Source organism: Vicia villosa, unplaced genomic scaffold (genome assembly GCF_029867415.1).
Source record: "Vicia villosa cultivar HV-30 ecotype Madison, WI unplaced genomic scaffold, Vvil1.0 ctg.001408F_1_1, whole genome shotgun sequence".
NCBI lineage: Eukaryota > Viridiplantae > Streptophyta > Magnoliopsida > Fabales > Fabaceae > Vicia > Vicia villosa.
In genome coordinates this window covers 330,809-353,650 of record NW_026705606.1, presented here as the reverse complement: position 1 = coordinate 353,650, position 22,842 = coordinate 330,809, and the positions used below count along the sequence as shown (strand labels likewise).

At 34.1% G+C, this 22,842-nt stretch overlaps 4 non-coding genes across 4 annotated transcripts; all 4 read right to left on the bottom strand.

Annotated features, from left to right (window-relative positions):
• Positions 1-1,980: 1,980 nt before the first annotated feature.
• TRNAS-GCU (transfer RNA serine (anticodon GCU)) lies at positions 1,981-2,062 on the bottom strand. Its single transcript has one exon. It is a non-coding gene; the product is annotated as a tRNA-Ser (tRNA).
• A 3,831-nt stretch (positions 2,063-5,893) lies between these two features.
• TRNAC-GCA (transfer RNA cysteine (anticodon GCA)) lies at positions 5,894-5,975 on the bottom strand. The gene has a single exon. It is a non-coding gene; the product is annotated as a tRNA-Cys (tRNA).
• A 1,914-nt stretch (positions 5,976-7,889) lies between these two features.
• Positions 7,890-7,971, bottom strand: TRNAN-GUU (transfer RNA asparagine (anticodon GUU)). The gene has a single exon. It is a non-coding gene; the product is annotated as a tRNA-Asn (tRNA).
• A 1,912-nt stretch (positions 7,972-9,883) lies between these two features.
• On the bottom strand, positions 9,884-9,965 carry TRNAN-GUU (transfer RNA asparagine (anticodon GUU)). Its single transcript has one exon. It is a non-coding gene; the product is annotated as a tRNA-Asn (tRNA).
• Between the last annotated feature and the right edge of the window lie 12,877 nt (positions 9,966-22,842).

Genomic DNA, 22,842 nt, shown 5'->3' with positions numbered 1-22,842 from the left:
GAACTCTCGCAGGGAAACCCCATTTACTTTGCATGCACACGCATTAACCACTCGGCCAAAGCGACTGCTTGTATTGTTGTGAAAATCATTTTCTTAAAATTTCTACTCAAAATGATTAAGTTGAACAAATATTATAATTTTATAAAATTTGAGTAAGTTTCACATTCATAAATGATGTCAATTTAAGAAATTGGTTTTTTTTCCATAATATCGTATTAATAGTTCACATCTTGAAATATATTAAAACGTTGCATATTCATAACTTCTTCACGAGAATGTCGTCGAAACCACCTGACTGTAAAAATGTGGTACCACTAAAATTCAATTTTGATATTTTTATAAAAAATCTACATTATTCCCAAAAATTTTGTTCGAAACCAAAGAAAACACCAACACACAAACTTTTACATTTATTTGGATATCATACTACTATATGCTAAACTGTTGAAGATTCATATCTTGTCGCATTGCTTAGTAACACGGATCACAACACTCGTTTTTTTAAATATGAGAGAAACAATGTTGAACTTGAGCCTTCTCTCTTAAGAGCTTATTCAAGGACAAGAGGATTGTTTAGTATGTCTATTCAATTTTAGTTTACTATGGATTGAAGAAAGACTGAACATGATGGTTTGTTCCTTCAAAATGTAATTTCACATGTCAAGGTGGTTGCAAAAACTTCCTTTCCATAACTTATATAACTCTTTTGCAAAAACAATACCTTCAAAATTGGTTATATTCTTCCTTAACATGAATTTTAGTGCCTTCCATTTTTTAAAAACTCTTCTTTGCACATTTTATTTGAATATAATTGTATTAGATTATTTGAAAACAATTTCTACTCTAATTAAGATGTGTTTCTCAACCTGTATTTTGTTTTACAAGCTGAAAAATTTCATCCAATTGGGGCACTCTTCCAAACTTTCATTCCAAAATCATTAAAATAAGAATAGCCCGACCTTTATTTCTTTGTTTTTATACACTTAAATTTTTAGTTTAGGATATCTCGTGGCTCATCAGATAAAAACAAAAAGATGGTTTAAATCCAAATAACTTCATCATGAATGCGGTGTTGAGTGTCTTTAAAACTTAGAAGCTTTGTCACTAGGATAGAAATTTCACACGTACATAATTAGACTGATGAAAGTAAAATCATTTCATGTAAAATTAGTAAACAATGCATAACATTAGTAGTATATGTAAAATCTCTAGATATAGTGATCACTCAAATGCTTGCTTCACTTCCAATAGTAAAGTTAAATCTAAGGAGTTTGAGGATACCATTTCAGAGGATTTTGTTGCATTTGTTCTTATTTCAATCAGCAAGCACACAAATATGGACTCAAATGATCAAAGAAACTTTGTCATTGGCACAACTACAGGAACTCAATCAAAGAGTGACATCAAGTGTTATGTGGGAGTGTGTTTTGGAATGATACAAGACAAAGTTATTTTAAAACTTAATAGATTTTCTCTACCATTACCTAAACCTAATGTACTAAAAAAAATCAGATTTCAAAGAAGATGCTAGATAGTAGATTTAAATTGATAGTTCTCAAACAATTCTAAGTGTAATGAGACTTGTGTAGCCAAAGTACAAAAGAAATCATCAAGACTTTTGGAATTTAGATTAATCTAAGCAGAAGGGTATGCAAGTGATACTGGCTCTTCTGAATCATCTCTTTGAAACCATATTTGAGTAGTATGTTCTTAAACAAATGGTAAAATAAAGGATGATTTGAAAAGGATGGGAATTTTATATATGGTTTATTTCAGATGGGTGGTTGCTTTTTATGGCACGTAATGACTAATTAAGTTCTACTGAGAATGAGTAGTTGATATAAACAACCACTCCAAGGCTCAAGATAGAAAACCATTGTAATGATAGGATTTATTCAATATTTTTGCGATTTTATGTTTGGTTTGAAAATTGAGATGGCACACTAGCGTCAATTTTTATATGTATTAAAAAGTAATACCCGTCGCCTGAGAGATTCGAACTCTCGCGGGGAAACCCCATGTACTTAGCAGGCACACGCCTTAACCACTCGGCCAAAGCGACTTCTTGTATTGTTGTGAAAATCATTTTCTTAAAATTTCTACTCTAAATGATTAAGTTGAACAAATATTATAATTTTATAAAATTTGAGTAAGTTTCACATTCATAAAAGATGTCAATTTAAGAAATTTGTTTTTTTTTTCCATAATATCGTATTAATAGTTCACATCTTGAAATATATTAAAACGTTGCATATTCATAACTTCTTCACGAGAATGTCGTCGAAATCACCTGACTGTAAAAATGTGGTACCATTAAAATTCAATTTTGATATTTTTAGAAAAATCTACTTTATCCTCAAAAATTTTGTTCCAAACCAAAGAAAACACCAACGCATAAACTTTTAAATTTATTTGGATATCGTACTACTATATGCTAAACTTTTGAAGATTCATATCTTGTTGCATTTCTTAGTAACACGGATCACAACACTTGTTTTTTGAAATACGAGAGAAACAATGTTGAACTTGAGCCTTCTCTCTTAAGAGCTTATTCAAGGACAAGAGGATTAATTGGTATGTCTATTCAGTTTTAGTTTACTATGGATTGAAGAAAGACTGAACGTGATGGTTTGTTCTTTCAAAATGTAATTTCACATGTCAAGGTGGTGGCAAAAACTTCCTTTCCCTAACTTAGATAACCCTTTTTCAAAAACAATACCTTGAAAATTGGTTATATTCTACCTTAACATGAATTTTAGTGCCTTCCATTTTTTAAATACTCTTCCCTGCACATTTAATTTGAATAGAGTTGTATTAGAATATTTGAAAACAATTTCTACTCTAATTAAGATGTGTTTCTCAACATGTATTTTGTTTTACAAGCTGAAAATTTTCATCCAATTGGAGCACTCTTCCAAACTTTCATTCCAAAATCATTAAAATAAGAATTGCCCGACATTTAATTCTTTTTTGTTATACACTTAAATTTTTAGTTTAGGATATCTCGTGGCTCATCAGATAAAAAAAAAGATTGTTTAAATCCAAATAACTTCATCATGAATGCGGTGTTGAGTGTCTTTTAAAACTTAGAAGCTTTGTGACTTGGTTAGAAATTTCACACGTCCATAATGAGATTGATGAAAGTAAAATCATTTCATGAACAATTAGTAAACAATGCATAACATTAGTAGTATATGTAAAATCTCTAGATATAGTTATCACTCAAATGCTTGCTTCACTTCCAATAGTAAAGTTAAATCTATAGAGTTTGAGGATACCATTTCAGAGGATTTTGTTGCATTTGTTCTTATTTCAATCAGCAAGCACAGAAATATGGACTCACATGATTAAAGAAACTTTGTCATTGGCACAACTACAGGAACTCATTCAAAGAGTGACATTAAGTGTTATGTGGGAGTGTGTTTTGGAGTGATACAAGACAAAGTTATTTTAAAACTTAATAGATTTGCTCTAGCCGTACCTAAACCTGATGTAGTAAAAAAATCAGATTTCAAAGAAGATTCTAGATAAGAGATTTAAATTGATAGTTCTCAAAGAATTCTGAGTGTAATGAGACTTGTGTAGCCAAAGCACAAAAGAAATCATCAAGAATTTTGGAATTTGGATTAATCTAAACAAAAGGGTATGCAAGTGATACTAGCTCTTCTGAATTATCTCTTTGAAACCATACTTGAGTACTATGTTCTAAAACAAATGGTAAAATAAAGGATGATTTGAAAAGGACGGGAATTTTATATATGGTTTATTTTAGATGGGTGGTTGCTTTTTATGGCACGTAAAGACTAATTTAGTTCTACTGAGATTGAGTAGTTGATATAAACAACCACTCCAAGGCTCAAGATAGAAAACCATTGTAATGATAGGATTTAGTCCGTATTTTTCCGATTAAATGTTTGGTTTGAAAATTGAGATGGCACACTAGCGTTAATTTTTATATGTAATAAAAAGTAATACCCGTCGCCTGAGAGATTCAAACTCTCGCGGGGAAATCCATGTACTTAGCAGGCACACGCCTTAACCACTCGGCCAAAGCGATTGCTTGTATTGTTGTGAAAATCATTTTCTTAAAATTTCTACTCAAAATGATTAAGTTGAACAAATATTATAATTTTATAAAAATTGAGTAAGTTTCACATTCATAAAAGATGTCAATTTAAGAAATTGGTTTTTTTTCCATCATATCGTATTAATAGTTCACATCTTGAAATATATTAAAATGTTGCATATTCATAACATCTTCACGAGAATGTCGTCGAAACCACATGACTGTAAAAATGTGGTACCACTAAAATTCAATTTTGATATTTTTATAAAAATCTACATTATCCACAAAAATTTTGTTCGAAACCAAAGAAAACACCAACGCACAAAATTTTACATTTATTTGGATATCGTACTACTATATGCTAAACTGCTGAAGATTCATATCTTGTCGTATTGCATAATAACACGGATCACAAAACTTATTTTTTGAAATATGAGAGACACAATGTAGAATTTGAGCCTTCTCTCTTAAGAGCTTATTCAAGGACAAGAGGATTGTTTAGTATGTCTATTCAGTTTTAGTTTACTATGGATTGAAGAAAGACTGAACATGATGGTTTGTTCCTTCAAAATGTAGTTTCACATGTCAATGTGGTGGCAAAAACTTCTTTTCCATAACTTAGATAACCCTTTTGCAAAAACAATACCTTCAAAATTGGTTATATTCTTCCTTAACATGAATTTCAGTGTCTTCCATTTTTTAAATACTCTTCCCAGCACATTTTATCAGAATAGAATTGTATTAGAATATTTGAAAACAATTTCTAATCTAATTAAGATGTGTTTCTCAACATGTATTTTGTTTTACAAGCTGAAAAATTTCATCCAATTGGCGCACTCTTCCAAACTTTCATTCCAAAATCATTAAAATAAGAATTGCCCGACCTTTTTTTCTTTGTTGTTATACACTTAAATTTTTAGTTTAACTTATCTCGTCGCTCATCAGATAAAAACAAAAAGATGGTTTAAATCCAAATAACTTCATCATGAATGCCGTGTTGAGTGTCTTTTAAGACTTAGAAGCTTTGTGACTTGGTTAGAAATTTCACACGTCCATAATTAAATTCATGAAAGTAAAATCATTTCATGAACAATTAGTAAACAATGCATAACATTAGTAGTATATGTAAAATCTCTAGATATAGTGATCACTCAAATGCTTGCTTCACTTCCAATAGTAAAGTTAAATCTATGGAGTTTGAGGATACCATTTCAGAGGATTTTGTTGCATTTGTTCTTATTTCAATCAGCAAGCACCCAAATATGGACTCACATGATCAAAGAAACTTTGGCATTGGCACAACTACAGGAACTCAATCAAAGAGTGACATTAAGTGTTATGTGGGAGTGTGTTTTGGAGTGATACAAGAGAAAGTTATTTTAAAACTTAATAGATTTGCTCTAGCCGTACTTAAACCTGATGTACTTAAAAAATCAGATTTCAAAGAAGATGCTAGATAGTAGATTTAAATTGATAGTTCTCAAAGAATTCTGAGTGTAATGAGACTTGTGTAGCCAAAGCACAAAAGAAATCATCAAGAATTTTGTAATTTGGATTAATCTAAGCAGAAGGGTATGTAAGTGATACTAGCTCTTCTGAATCATCTCTTTGAAACCATATTTGAGTAGTATGTTCTTAAACAAATGGTAAAATAAAGGATGATTTGAAAAGGATGGGAGTTTTATATATGGTATATTTCAGATGGGTGGTTGCTTTTTATGGCACGTAATGATAGGATTTAGTTAGTATTTTTCCGATTTTTTGGTTGGTTTGAAAATTGAGATGGCACACTAGCATCAATTTTTATATGTAATAAAAAGTAATACTCGTCGCCTGAGAGAGTCGAACTCTCGCAGGGAAACCCCATTTACTTTGCATGCACACGCCTTAACCACTCGGCCAAAGCGACTGCTTGTATTGTTGTGAAAATCACTTTCTTAAAATTTCTACTCAAAATGATTAAGTTGAACAAATATTATAATTTTATAAAATTTGAGTAAGTTTCACATTCATAAAAGATGTCAATTTAAGAAATTGGCTTTTTTCCATAATATCATATTAATAGTTCACATCTTGAAATATATTAAAACGTTGCATATTCATAACTTCTTCACGAGAATGTCGTCGAAACCACCTCACTGTAAAAATGTGGTACCACTAAAATTCAAATTTGATATTTTTATAAAAATCTACATTACCCACAAAAATTTTGTTCGAAACCAAAGAAAACACCAACGAAAAAACTGTTACATTTATTTGGATATCGTACTACTATATGCTAAACTGTTGAAGATTCATATCTTGTCGTATTGCTTAGTAACACGGATCACAACACTTGTTTTTTGAAACATGAGAGACACAATGTTGAATTTGAGCCTTCTCTCTTAAGATCTTATTCAAGGACAAGAGGATTGTTTAGTATGTCTATTCAGTTTTAGTTTACTATGGATTGAAGAAAGACTGAACATGATGGTTTGTTCCTTCAAAATGTAATTTCACATGTCAAGGTGGTGGCAAAAACTTCCTTTCCATAACTTATATAATTCTTTTGCAAAAACAATACCTTCAAAATTGATTATATTCTTCCTTAACATGAATTTTAGTGCCTTCCATGTTTTAAATACTCTTCCCTGCACATTTTATTTGAATAAAATTATATTATAATATTTGAAAACAATTTCTTCTCTAATTAAGATGTGTTTCTCAACATGTATTTTGTTTTACAAGCTGAAAAATTTCATCCAATTGGGGCACTCTTCCAAACTTTCATTCCAAAATCATTAAAATAAGAATTGCCCGACCTTTATTTCTTTGTTGTTATACACTTAAATTTTTAGTTTAACATATCTCGTGGCTCATCAGATAAAAACAAAAAGATGGTTTAAATCCAAATAACTTCATCATGAATGCGGTGTTGAGTGTCATTTAAAACTTTAGAGCTTTGTGACATGGTTAGAAATTTCACACGTCCATAATTTGATTCATGAAATTAAAATCATTTCATGAACAATTAGTAAACAATGCATAACATTAGTAGTATATGTAAAATCTCTAGATATAGTGATCACTCAAATGCTTGCTTCACTTCCAATATTAAAGTTAAATCTATGGAGTTTGAGGATACCATTTTAGAGGATTTTGTTGCATTTGTTCTTATTTCAATCAGCAAGCACCCAAATATGGACTCACATGATCAAAAAAACTTTGTCATTGGCACAACTACAGGAACTCAATCAAAGAGTGACATTAAGTGTTATGTGAGAGTGTGTTTTGGAGTGATACAAGACAAAGTTATTTTAAAACTTAATAGATTTGCTCTAGCCGTGCCTAAACCTTATGTAGTAAAAAAAATCAGATTTCAAAGAAGATTCTAGATAAGAGATTTTAAATGATAGTTCTCAAAGAATTCTGAGTGTAATGACACTTGTGTAGCCAAAGCACAAAAGAAATCATCAAGAATTTTGGAATTTGGATTAATCTAAACAGAAGGGTATGCAAGTGATACTAGCTCTTCTGAATCATCTCTTTGAAACCATACTTGAGTAGTATGTTCTTAAACAAATGGTAAAATAAAGGATGATTTGAAAAGGATGGGAATTTTATATATGGTATATTTCAGATGGGTGGTTACTTTTTATGGCACGTAATGACTAATTAAGTTCTACTGAGATTGAGTAGTTGATATAAACAACCACTCCAAGGCTCAAGATAGAAAACCATTGTAATGATAGGATTTAGTCAGTATTTTTCTGATTTTATGTTTGGCTTGAAAATTGAGATGGCACACTAGCGTCAATTTTTATATGTAATAAAAAGTAATACCCGACGCCTGAGAGATTCGAACTCTCGCGAGGAAACCCCATGTACTTAACAGGCACACGCCTTAACCACTCAGCCAAAGCGACTGCTTGTATTGTTGTGAAAATCATTTTCTTAAAATTTCTACTCAAAATGATTAAGTTGAACAAATATTATAATTTTATAAAATTTGAGTAAGTCTCACATTCATAAAAGATGTCAATTTAAGAAATTGGTTTTTTTCCATAATATCGTATTAATAGTTCACATCTTGAAATATATTAAAACGTTGCATATTCATCACTTCATCACAAGAATGTCGTCGAAAGCACCTGACTGTAAAAATGTGGTACCACTAAAATTCAATTTTGATATTTTTATAAAAGTCTACATTATCCAAAAAAAGTTTGTTCGAAACCAAAGAAAACACCAAACACACAAAATTTTATATTTATTTGGATATCGGACTACTATATGCTAAACTGTTGAAGATTCATATCTTGATGCATTGCATAGTAACACGGATCACAACACTTGTTTTTTGAAATATGAGAGAAGCAATGTTGAAATGGAGCCTTCTCTCTTAAGATGTTATTCAAGGACAAGAGGATTGTTTAGTATGTATATTCATTTTAGTTTACTATGGATTGAAGATAGACTGAACATGATGGTTTGTTCCTTCAAAATGTAATTTCACATGTCAAAGTGGTGGCAAAAACTTCCTTTCCATAACTTAGATAACCTTTTTGCAAAAACAATACCTTCAAAATTGGTTTTATTTTTCCTTAACATGATTTTTAGTGCCTTCCATTTTTCAAATAATCCTCCCTGCACATTTTATTTGAATAGAATTGTATTAGAATATTTGAAAACAATTTCTACTCTAATTAAGATGTGTTTCTCAACATGTATTTTGTTTTACAAGCTGAAAAATTTCTTCCAATTGGGGCACTCTTGCAAACTTTCATTCCAAAATCATTAAAATAAGAATTGGCCGACCTTTACTTCTTTGTTGTTATACACTTAAATTTTTATTTAAAGATGTCTCGTGGTTCATCAGATAAAAACAAAAAGATGGTTTAAATCAAAATAACTTCATCATGAATGCGGTGTTGAGTGTCTTTTAAAACTCAGAAGCTTTGTGACTTGGTTAGAAATTTCACACGTCCATAATTAGATTCATGAAAGTAAAATCATTTCATTAACATTTAGTAAACAATGCATAACATTAGTAGTATATGTAAAATCTCTAGATATAGAGTGATCACTCAAATGCTTGCTTCACTTCCAATAGTAAAGTTAAATCTATGGAGTTTGAGGATACCATTTTAGAGGATTTTGTTGCATTTGTTCTTATTTCAATTTGCAAGCACACAAATATGGACTCACATGATCAAAGAAACTTTGTCATTGGCACAACTACAGGAACTCAATCAAAGAGTGACATTAAGTGTTATGTGGGAGTGTGTTTTGGAGTGATACAAGACAAAGTTATTTTAAAACTTAATAGATTTGCTCTAGCCGTTCCTAAACCTGATGTACTATAAAAAATCAGATTTCAAAGAAGATTCTAGATAGTAGATTTAAATTGATAGTTCTCAAAGAATTGGGAGTGTAATGGGACTTGTGTAGCCGCACAAAAGAAATCATCAAGACTTTTCGAATTTGGATTAATCTAAACAGAAGGGTATGCAAGTGTTACTAGCTCTTCTGAATCATCTCTTTGAAACCATATTTGAGTAGTATGTTCTTAAACAAATGGTTAAATAAAGGATGATTTGAAAAGGATGGGAATTTTTATATGGTATATTTCAGATGTGTGGTTGCATTTTATGGCACGTAATGACTAATTAAGTTCTACTAAGATTGAGTAGTTGATATAAACAACCAGTCCAGGGCTCAAGATAGAAAACCATTGCAATGATAGGATTTAGTCAGTATTTTTCCGATTTTAAGTCTGGTTTGAAAATTGAGATGGCACACTAGCGTCAATTTTTATATGTAATAAAAATTAAAACCCTTCGCCTGAGAGATTCGAACTCTCGCGGGGAAACCAGATGTACTTAACAGGCACACGCCTTAACCACTCGGCCAAAGCGACTGCTTGTATTGTTGTGAAAATCATTTTCTTAAAATTTCTACTCAAAATGATTAAGTTGAACAAATATTATAATTTTATAAAATTTGAGTAAGTTTCCAATTCATAAAAGATGTCAATTTAAGACATTGGTTTTTTTTCCATAATATCTTATTAATAGTTCACATCTTGAAATATATTAAAACGTTGCATATTCATAACTTCTTCACGAGAATGTCGTCGAAACCACCTGACTGTAAAAATGTGGTACCACTAAAATTCAATTTTGATATTTTTATAAAAGTCTACATTATCCACAAAATTTTTGTTCAAAACCAAAGAAAACACCAAACACACAAACTTTTATATTTATTTGGATATCGGACTACTATATGCTAAATTGTTGAAGATTCATATCTTGATGCATTGCATAGTAACACGGATCACAACACTTGTTTTTTGAAATGTGAGAGAAACAATGTTGAATTTGAGGCTTCTCTCTTAAGATCTTATTAAAGGACAAGAGGATTGTTTAGTATGTCTATTCAGTTTTAGTTTACTATGGATTGAAGAAAGACTGAACATGATGGTTTGTTCCTTCAAAATGTAATTTCACATGTCAAAGTGGTGGCAAAAACTTCCTTTCCATAACTTAGATAACCTTTTAGCGAAAACAATACCTTCAAAATTGGTTATATTCTTCCTTAACATGAATTTTAATGCCTTCCATTTTTTAAATACTCCTCCCTGCACATTCTATTTGAATAGAATAGTATTAGAATATTTGAAAACAATTTCTACCCTAATTAAGATGTGTTTCTCAACATGTATTTTGTTTTACAAGCTGAAAAAGTTCATCCAATTGGGGCACTCTTGCAAACTTTCATTCCAAAATCATTAAAATAAGAATTGGCCGACCTTTATTTCTTTGTTGTTATACACTTAAATTTTTAGCTTAAGATATCTCGTGGCTCATCAGATAAAAACAAAAAGATGGTTTAAATCCAAATAACTTCATCATGAATGTGGTGTTGAGTGTCTTTTAAAACTCAGAAGCTTTGTGACTTGGTTAGAAATTTCACACCTCCATAATTAGATTCATGAAAGTAAAATCATTTCATGAACAATTAGTAAACAATGCATAACATTATTAGTATATGTAAAATCTCTAGATATAGAGTGATCACTCAAATGCTTGCTTCACTTCCAATAGTAAAGTTAAATCTATGAAGTTTGAGGATACCATTTCAGAGGATTTTGTTGCATTTGTTCTTATTTCAATCAGTAAGCACACAAATATGGACTCACATGATCAAAGAAACTTTGTCATTGGCACAACTACCGGAACTCAATCAAAGAGTGACATTAAGTGTTATGTGGGAGTGTGTTTTGGAGTGATACAAGAGAAAGTTATTTTAAAACTTAATAGATTTGCTCTAGCCGTACTTAAACTTGATGTACTAAAAAAATCAGATTTCAAAGAAGATTCTAGATAGTAGATTTAAATCGATAGTTCTCAAAGAATTCTGAGTGTAATGAGACTTGTGTAGCCAAAGCACAAAAGAAATCATCAAGGCTTTTGGAATTTGGATTAATCTAAACAGAAGGGTATGCAAGTGTTACTAGCTCTTCTGAATGATCTCTTTGAAACCATATTTGAGTAGTGTGTTCTTAAACAAATGGTAAAATAAAGGATGATTTGAAAAGGATGTAAATTTTATATATGGTATATTTCAGACGGGTGGTTGCTTTTTATGGCACGTAATGACTAATTAAGTTCTACTAAGACTGAGTAAATGATATAAACAACCATTGATTAATTCTATCAATTTTTTTTGTTAATTCTTTTTTAATTGAAAATTATATGTTATTCTTATAATTGTTTTACCATTTAGGTGTATGGTAGCTTATGAAAAGAGAATTAAATGTATGGCTAAAGTTATAGTACTGAGAAAATATCACAAGATGATTATGGTTTTATGCAGGACCGTGTGTCTAAGGCGGACTACCGCACAGGGTCTCAAATTTTTCAGGGTTAAACTATTATAAGTAAATAGGGCCTCATAAATTATTTGTCGGGTTAAATCGTGATTAAATTGGACCTCTATTTATTTTTTCATAGGTATACTATAGCTAACCTACATAGGACCTCCAAAAATTGGAGACAACTCTGGTTTTATGAACAAGAGGCTCTATTAAAAAAAAAATTTATTTTTGGAAATATAGATATAGAAAATCTATTTGATCCGGATGTACATTATTAATATCTCTTCCAAATTATGCTCTCGGTGCAATTGTTGTAGAAAGATTGGCATCAAAATTTCTTATTTTGTAATGAACTCATGTGCATTTTATCACTAAAACTATTAATATATTATTGTTTCTTTATGAAACAATGAAAGTAATATTTGTTAATTTTATCAACTCCTATGAATTTTATCACTGAAATTCACTATTTTCACGGGACATTATCACCCCAATATCATTTTTATTTTAACCAACAAAATATTTGTACATACTTATAGGTATCAGTGATATTTATAAATATTTATAGTTATTAGTCATATTCGTAAATATTTATAGTTATTAAACATATTAAATTTATCATGTTGATAATTTGATAAATATTTCGTTTTAAATATTTTCAATTATTTGTGATTTTATAATAACAATGGTATATCACCAACAACTCAGCCTTATCGAATGATCTAAGATATGAATGACTATTGTATTTCCATGTTCTTTTTTTTTTTTTACATAGCTACTATATATAAATTCATTTCATATATATATATATATATATATATATATATATATATATATATATATATATATATATATATATATATATATATATATATATATATATATATATTGTAACACCCCACACATATTTGTTTAGAATAATATGCATAAAGTATTAAATATGGTTCATAAGACAACAAGTACATAATATTCGCAGCGGAAATAGAGATACACAATACAAAAGTCGAATGTATCTCGGACTAAGCTTACGCATTTTGAACGGTCCTCCCAATCTCAATCTCGGGGTGACTTTCAAATACACGTGGTCTCCAACTTCAAATTCCAAAGGCCTCCTTCGTTTGTCCGCATAATTCTTTTGTCGATCTTGGGCTTTCCTAAGACTATCTTGAATCACCTTAACTTTCTTAGTGGTTTCTTGTATAATCTCCGGTCCAAGAATACTCTTCTCTCCTACTTCTGCCCAACACACGGGAGATCGACACTTCCTCCCATAAAGGGCCTCATAGGGAGCCATACCTAAACTACCATGGTAACTGTTATTATTGTAGCAACCTGCCCTAAAAATTAAACTTTAGAGTCGCCACCTATTCTACCAAGGCGAATAGGAAACCTCGCGCAGTTAAGAGATCAGGGTAAGATACTATATTCAGGTCGAGGGAAGGTGTTAGGCACCCTCAATCCTTTCCTAGGGTCTCAAGTTAAGGTAAAGGTTTTATGGATAAAATATTAAGGTTAATAGCTAAGGAAATGAATAGTGGAAAAAATTGAGATTTTAAGGAGGGGAACTCGCCTTGGTTATCCAATGCCTACGTATCTCCTTATGGAGGATCAGAGTCAACGTAGTTCGGGGCACAGGGTTGTACGCCTTAGAATTTGATATGGAGGTGTTTGAAGTTGTTTTGTGCTTTGAAAGGCATTTTGAGTTGCCTGATTGAAAAGGATGAAAATCCGTAGTTTGGTACTAGTAGTTTGAAAAAGGTTTGGGAAGTGTTTTAGGATTTGGGCGTACAACCCTGGTATAATATGTTATCGTTAGTTGAGATGATCAATAGGTTTGATCACCATGGTTAACGGATTGAAGGGAGGATTGCTAACCACTATAATCGATAGATTCGATTATCACGAATAGCAAATGTGTGTATTTTAAATAATTAATTTGATCGTTACCCCTCATAATCAATAGATTTGATTACGAATAATAACGAATTGATAAGGGGAAATGCTAATCATCGTAACCAATGGATTTGGTTAAAACCATTTAGCAAAATAATGTTATTTTAATTTATATCTAATTAATTAAATAATTAATTGGTTATTAACCATCGCGACCGATTGATTCGGTCGAAACGAATAATAAATTAAAAAATCCTAACACTTTGGCCAATGGCCAGTGGGATTGGGCAAACCCTAATGCTTTTATAACTATCTAAGGTTTGTTGTGATTTTTATAATTAAAATTAATTAAAATATATTAAATCGATTTAATCGGGAAAATAATCGGGAGCATAATCATGGCCCTAATCCTAATTCACTTCCTAATCCTAATTTAAAGAATTAAATCATATATATATTATTTAAGATAATTAAACAATTATAAATAATACATAAATAAAATATAAAAAGAAACCTGGTGGCGAGATCCTGTGTAATGCACCTGGGAGATCCATGGTATGCCCTCAACCTGATGGACGTTAGATTTGAATTATAAAAGATCTGGTGGTGCATAGCTGAGGATGTATGGTAAGTGTGTGGGGCAGCAGCGCACTAGATCTTGAGGTAGCTTAGTTCAAATAAAATACCAAAATAAACCAAGGCTACCAGGGGTCGAACCCCCTCCTCCTTGGTTATGTAACACCCCAAATCTACCCCTCAATTAATAAGAGAAATCAGAGTATAAAACATCGAAGCAAACAACTAATTTGAGGCGTCACATATTCGACTTAAACAAAACCACAATTCATGCTCAAAGTACATGGATACATAACACTTATGTCGGAGGAAACTCATAATTCATCAAACATTTAAATCCAAACAACTTTATAATATTTCAGCGGAATCCAAACAACAACACATATCTAAATCAACATCTATTCTTGTCAACATGGCACAATGTGTCCCAAACGTCTCCACAAGACATAACATCAAAATTCAAGAAAAGATAATCAACATAAGACAAGACACAAGCAAGTATCGCAAACATCCCCCCCGAGTGCTACGTATCCGAGCATTGACACACCGACTCGAGCTATAAGGTACACGGCTACTCCACGTCGTTACCTGCATGTTACCAACAGAGGGTAACATTCAAACATAAGGGGTGAGATATCATTCATTATAAAGAAACGTATGATAATATTCAAAGCAAGAGAAAAGATCATACATTGGTCACCACTTCTCATCACAATACTCAATACAACGATTTCACATCACATAATCATCTTAAGAATCGGTAACAATGTCATCAATTCAACCATGACAATATATATAATTCATAAGTAAGATTCCAACACAATCACAACAATCATCTCATTATCAAGTCACCACGTCTCAACAAACATATCTTCATCAAGTCACAATGCCATAATCAAATAAGACTCAATGCAATTTACATGTGACTCGACTTATGCAAATGCATGTGGAAACATTTGGAGTAAAACTCCCACGTCTCAAGATTTGCCATTGGGCACACCGTCGCTATTTGCCATTAAGGCCACCGTCGCTTTTTACCATTAAGGCCACCGTCTCTTTATGCAATGGATGTGACTCAATAAATGCAACATCCATACAAACACGACAGTTACAATAAATCACAAATACTTACTAAACATCATTACTTTTATAGTAATTCGCCACTTCACAATCACGTCGCTATGTTGCATCCTCATACAACAACCCACCACTTCACCACACAAATCATAACATCAAACAAATATATTTAAGGAAAACTTCAAAAAAGTTTATAAGGATTCTTAAATCATATTCATTAGAAAGCTCTCAATTATAGATTCACATAGGTTCAAACGGCACTCAAAAACGAGTTACGGATCAAAAGATATGGCCTTTACAAAAATCTGCCAAAAATAGAAATCAGCAGGTCGACGCAAAAGAATGCATAGGTCGACGCAAAATGTTGCTGTCCCCCCTCGGGTATGCGCTTGCCGACCCATGAGTCGACGCAAGGGATGCTATAGGTCGACGCATGCTGAAGAAAAGTGGATTTTCTGCTGTTTTAGGCTGCTCAGGTCGACTCAAGCCTCTGTGTAGGTCGACCTATGCTGCGTAAAACTCAGGAAATCACCATTTTTCTTCCCTAATCCCCTCATACAACAGCCATTAACCCACACATCATTTATACATCAATGAAAGCAATTTACCACACGTGTAAGGTTCCTAAACTTATTTCTACTCATGGGTTTTCATACAAACATCATCAATCATACTTAAATTCTCAATTTCATAGAAATATAGCATGAACCCTAACAATTTCTTTTCAATTTCTCACACAATCATGGATAACAACATACAATCAAAACCCCACCCAAAACAACATCATACATCCCTTTAGCATGAAAGAATCCCACCCTTACCTTAGGTTTTGGATTGAAGCCAACTCTATCTTCAACCTTGAGATTCTCCTCTTCTCTCCTCTCTTCTCTTCTTTCACCAAAAACCCCCAAATGAACTTCTAATTTCCATTTCCTCTAAAACCCTTGTTTTTAGTTAAACCCTTACTATCTTAAATTGCTAATGGGCTCTAACTAACACCCCTCGCTTACTAATACCAACTTAGGCCCAATAATCAACAACACTTACTATCTTATATTATTTACTAATAATTCCCAAATAAAACAACATAAAATCAAATAAGCATATAATTAACACATATTTCGCAATTAATTCACAATTAATTCACATAACTCACATAAATAAATAATTAGAGAAAAAATGGTCGTTACAACTCTCCCCCACTTAGAATATTTTCGTCCTCGAAAATTACCTCAATCGAATAACTCATGATACGACTCGCGCATCTTGCTCTCCAATTCCCACGTCATACATTCACCGGTAGATCCCGACCAAACCACCTTCACCAAAACAATCTCTTTTCCTCTAAGCGCCTTCGTTTCGCGATCCTCAATTCTTATCGGCATAGTCTCCATCGTGAGATTATCCCGCACTTGTACATCATCCATATGAATTACATGCGAAGGATCAGAAATATACTTCCGATGTTGCGACACGTGAAACACATCATGCAAATTCGAAAGATTAGGCGGTAAAGCCACTCTATATGCCATATTACCAACCTTCTCTGAAATCTGATACGGTCCAATAAAACAAGGAGTGAGCTTCTTCGACTTCAAGGCTCTCCCCACTCCGGTAACCGGCGTAACTCTCAAGAATATATGATCACCAGCTTGGAATTCTAAATCTTTCCTCCTCTTGTCATGGTAACTCTTATGCCTACTTTGCGAAGTCTTCATCTTCTCACGGATCAACTTAACCTTCTCGGTAGTCTCTCGTACAATCTCGGGTCCAAGTACTTCACTCTCGCCAGATTCATGCCAACACAATGGAGTCCTACATCTCCGACCATACAACGCTTCAAACGGTGCCATACCGATACTCGAATGGTAACTATTGTTGTATGTGAACTCTATCAATGGAAGATAAGTATCCCAAGTACCTCCTTGCTCCAGAACACAAGATCTCAACAAATCCTCCAAAGATTGAATCGTTCTCTCCGTTTGACCATCTGTCTGAGGATGATATGTCGGACTCAACCTCAACTTAGAACCTAATGCCTCTTGCAAACTCTTCCAAAAATCTGAAGTGAATCTCGGGTCTCTATCTGAAACAATACAAATACGAACACCATGCAACTTCACAATCACACGGACATAAATCTCCGCCAACCTCGCTACTGGATAAGTGATGTTAATAGGTATGAAATGAGCTGACTTCGTAAGCCTATCAACAATCACCCAAATTGAATCATGTCCTCTCATGGTATTCGGCAAACCCCTCACGAAATCCATAGAAATGCTATCCCATTTCCATTCCGGGACTTCCAACGGTTGCATTAAACCAGCAGGCTTCTGATGTTCAACCTTCGAATTCTGACAAGTCAAACATGCATACACAAACTGAGCTATGTCACGCTTCATTCCGGACCACCAAAACAACTTCTTCAAATCTTGATACATCTTTGTAGCTCCTGGATGAATACTCAATTTACTCCTATGACCTTCTTCAAGAATAGCTCTTTTCAAATCCACATCATCAGGAATACAAATCCGATCACGAAACCTCAACACACCGTGCACATCTAACTTAAAATCACCATTCTCAACTTGATCGACTCCAATCATCGAATCAACCAATTTCATATCCAACTTCTGGGCTTCCTTGATACTATCCAAAAAATCATTGTTAATCTTCAACATACCCAATCGAACACTCTTAGGGGTCACTTCACATACCAAACTCATATCTCGAAATTGCTCGATTAATTCTAACTCCTCAACCATCATTGCCGACATATGCAAGGTCTTGCGACTCAAAGCATCGGCAACAATATTAGCCTTTCCTGGATGATAATTCAAACCGAAATCATAATCTTTCAACATCTCTAACCACCTTCGTTGTCTCATATTCAATTCCTTCTGATCAAACAAATACTTTAAGCTCTTATGGTCGCTAAAGACTTCAAATCTAGAACCATAAAGATAATGTCTCCAAATCTTCAATACGAACACTACAGCAGCAAGTTCCAAATCATGTGTAGGATAATTCTTCTCACGAACTCTCAACTGTCTTGATGCATAAGCAACAACTTTACCATTTTGCATAAGCACACCTCCTAAACCCATTTTAGAAGCATCACAATAAACCACAAACAATTCTTCCGGATTAGGCAATATCAAAATCGGTGCCGACGTCAACCTTTTCTTCAACTCGGTAAAACTATCTTCACAAGAAACATCCCACACGAAAGCCTTACCCTTACAAGTCAACTTAGTCAACGGACGTGCTAACTTAGAGAAACCTTCAATGAACCTTCGATAATAGCCATCTAGTCCCAAAAAGCTTCGAATCTCGGTAGCCGACTTAGGAGTTTCCCATCTCAACACGGCATCAACCTTAGACGGATCCACGGCAATGCCATCACTAGAAATGACATGCCCCAGAAAACTAATTTCCTTCAGCCAGAACTCACACTTGGATAACTTAGCATACAACTTCTTCTCTTTCAAGACTTGCAATATCAACTTCAAATGCTCAGCATGATCTGATTCTGATTTAGAGTAAATCAAAATATCATCAATGAACACCACCACAAAACGAACCAGATACTCATGAAAAATACGATTCATGTACTCCATAAATACTCCAGGTGCATTAGTAACACCAAAGGGCATCACGGAATACTCATAATGTCCATAACGGGTTCTGAAAGCCGTCTTCTGCATATCTTCATCTTTTTCTTTAATCTGATGGTAACCCGACCTCAGATCGATCTTGCTAAACACACGAGCACCAACTAATTGATCCATCAAGTCATCAATTCTTGGAAGTGGATACTTGTTCTTGATTGTCACCTTATTCAACGGACGATAATCAATACAAAGTCTCATACTTCCATCTTTCTTCTTAACCAATAACACTAGAGCTCCCCACGGCGATACACTAGGTCTCACAAACCTCTTCTCAAGCAATTCTTCCAACTGCTTCTTCAATTCAGACAATTTAGATGCAGACATCCTATACGGTGCCATAGACACAGGTCTAGTACCAGGTACCAATTCAATAGAGAACTCAACTTCTCTCTCAGGCGGTACATCAGGAATTTCATCGGGGAAAACTTCAGGAAAATCGCACACCACCTTCAATTCTTCTATGATCGCTTGGTTCTCTACAGACATTGATGCAACCAAAGCAAACACTTGAACATCTTCTTTCATCAACAAACGAAACTGTCTGGTCGATAACAACTCTAAGCTTTCCTCTTCAGGAGAAGAAAACCTCACAGACTTATCATAGCAATTGATGTGAACACGGTTATGCTCTAACCAGTTCATCCCCAAGATCACGTCCAAACCTCTCAACGGCAAGCACACAAAATCAACAAGGAAGTCTCTGTCAAAAATCGACACGGGACACTTCAAACACACAAGAGAAGTGGTCACTGAACCCTTAGCCGGAGTATCGACAACCATCTCTCCGTTCATAGCAGACAACACAAGACCTAATCGTTTAACACAATCAGCAGATATAAAGCAATGAGAAGCACCAGTATCAATAATAGTAATTAAAGGAATGCTATTAATGAAACAAGTACCTCTGATGAGTGAATCCTCACTAGTGGTCTGAGTTCCCGACAAGGCAAACACCTTCCACTAGATTGCTCCTTATTTGGCTTCTGACACTTGCTTCCAATATGTCCTTCTTCACCACAGTTGAAACACACCATCTGCTTATGCTTGCAAGCAGGTGACGTATGTCCAATCTCTCCACAACGGTAACACCTCATGGCATCAGTAGTACACACAGTGCTCTTATGGCCAACCTTGCCACACTTGAAGCACGTAACACCAGCAGGTGCATCTCCCCCACTAGTTCTCTTGCCATCAGTGACTTTCTGCTTACCCTTTCCACTCGGAGCGTCATAAGGCTTACCACGACCTTGATAACCCTTTTCCCTCTTCTCACTTATCACACGATAATGAGCATTGTTGTCCTCTTCATAAATCCGACAACAATCAACCAAATCAGTAAAGATGCGAATCTTCTAGTAACTAATTGCTTTCTTAATCTCCGGACGCAACCCATTCTCAAACTTAATACACTTGGAAAACTCACCATTCGGCCCATCATAGTATTGGTAAAACTTAGCCAATTCACCAAACTTAGCAGCATACTCCACAACAGATTTGTTCCCTTGACTTAGCTCAAGGAATTCAATTTCCTTCTTGCCATGGACATCTTAAGGAAAGTACTTCCTTAAGAACTCCATGCGAAACACAATCGAAGAGATCTCCTCACCACTTGCTTCCAATCTCCTACGAGTCTCTAGCCACCAGTCATCCATCTCAACTGCTAGCATATGAGTCCCATACCGAACCTTATATTCAGGAGTGCAATCCATGACACGGAAAATCCTCTCAATCTCCTTAAGCCATGTCAATGCGCCATCGGGGTCATAAGTTCCCTTAAACACAGGAGGGTTATCTCTTTGGAAGGTAGCCAAACTCCGAGAAGCAGCACTCTCTCCACCATTCGGTTGGTTCTCCAAAGCTTGAGCCATTGCTTCCAAAGCAGCAGCTATCGCAGCATCATTCCTTCCTGCCATCTCAACTCTTCATCATAACAAAGAAACAGTCAGCACAAAACAACAATACAAGATTGTTAGACCATACTACGACACGACACTTGGCCGGACAGACCGACCTGCTCTGATACCACTATTGTAACACCCCAAATCTACCCCTCAATTAATAAGAGAAATCAGAGTATAAAACATCGAAGCAAACAACTAATTTGAGGCGTCACATATTCGACTTAAACAAAACCACAATTCATGCTCAAAGTACATGGATACATAACACTTATGTCGGAGGAAACTCATAATTCATCAAACATTTAAATCCAAACAACTTTATAATATTTCAGCGGAATCCAGACAACAACACATAACTAAATCAACATATATTCTTGCCAACATGGCACAATGTGTCCCAAACGTCTCCACAAGACATAACATCAAAATTCAAGAAAAGATAATCAAAATAAGACAAGACACAAGCAAGTATCGCAAACATCCCCCCCGAGTGCTACGTATCAGAGCATTGACACACCGACTCGAGCTATAAGGTACACGGCTACTCCACGTCATTACCTGCACGTTACCAACAGAGGGTAACATTCAAACATAAGGGGTGAGATATCATTCATTATAAAGAAACGTATGATAATATTCAAAGCAAGAGAAAAGATCATACATTGGTCACCACTTCTCATCACAATACTCAATACAACGATTTCACATCACATAATCATCTTAAGAATCGGTAACAATGTCATCAATTCAACCATGACAATATATACAATTCATAAGTAAGATTCCAACACAATCACAACAATCATCTCATTATCAAGTCACCACGTCTCAACAAACATATCTTCATCAAGTCACAATGCCATAATCAAATAAGACTCAATGCAATTTACATGTGACTCGACTTATGCAAATGCATGTGGTACCATTTGGAGTGAAACTCCCACGTCTCAAGATTTGCCATTGGGCACACCGTCGCTATTTGCCATTAAGGCCACTGTCGCTTTTTACCATTAAGGCCACCGTCTCTTTATGCAATGGATGTGACTCAATAAATGCAACATCCATACAAACACGACATTTACAATAAATCACAAATACTGACTAAACATCATTACTTTTATAGTAATTCGCCACTTCACAATCACGTCGCTACGTTGCATCCTCATACAACAACCAACCACTTCACCACACAAATCAGAACATCAAACAAATATATTTAAGGAAAACTTCAAAAAGGTTTATAAGGATTCTTAAATCATATTCATTAGAAAGGTCTCAATTATAGCTTCACATAGGTTCAAACGGCACTCAAAAACGAGTTACGGATCAAAAGATATGGCCTTTACAAAAATCTGCCATAAATAGAAATCAGCAGGTCGACGCAAAAGAATGCATAGGTCGGCGTAAAATGTTGCTGTCCTGCCTCGGGTATGCGCTCGCCGACACATGAGTCGACGCAAGGGATGCTATAGGTCGACACATGCTGAAGAAAAGTGGATTTTCTGCTGTTTTAGGCTGCTCAGGCCGACTCAAGCCTCTGTGTAGGTCGACCTATGCTGCGTAAAACTCAGGAAATCACCATTTTTCTTCCCTAATCCCCTCATACAACACCCATTAACCCACACATCATTTATACATCAATGAAAGCAATTTACCACACGTGTAAGGTTCCTAAACTTATTTCTACTCATGGGTTTTCATACAAACATCATCAATCATACTTAAATTCACAATTTCATTGAAATATAGCATGAACCCTAACCATTTCTTTTCAATTTCTCACACAATCATGGA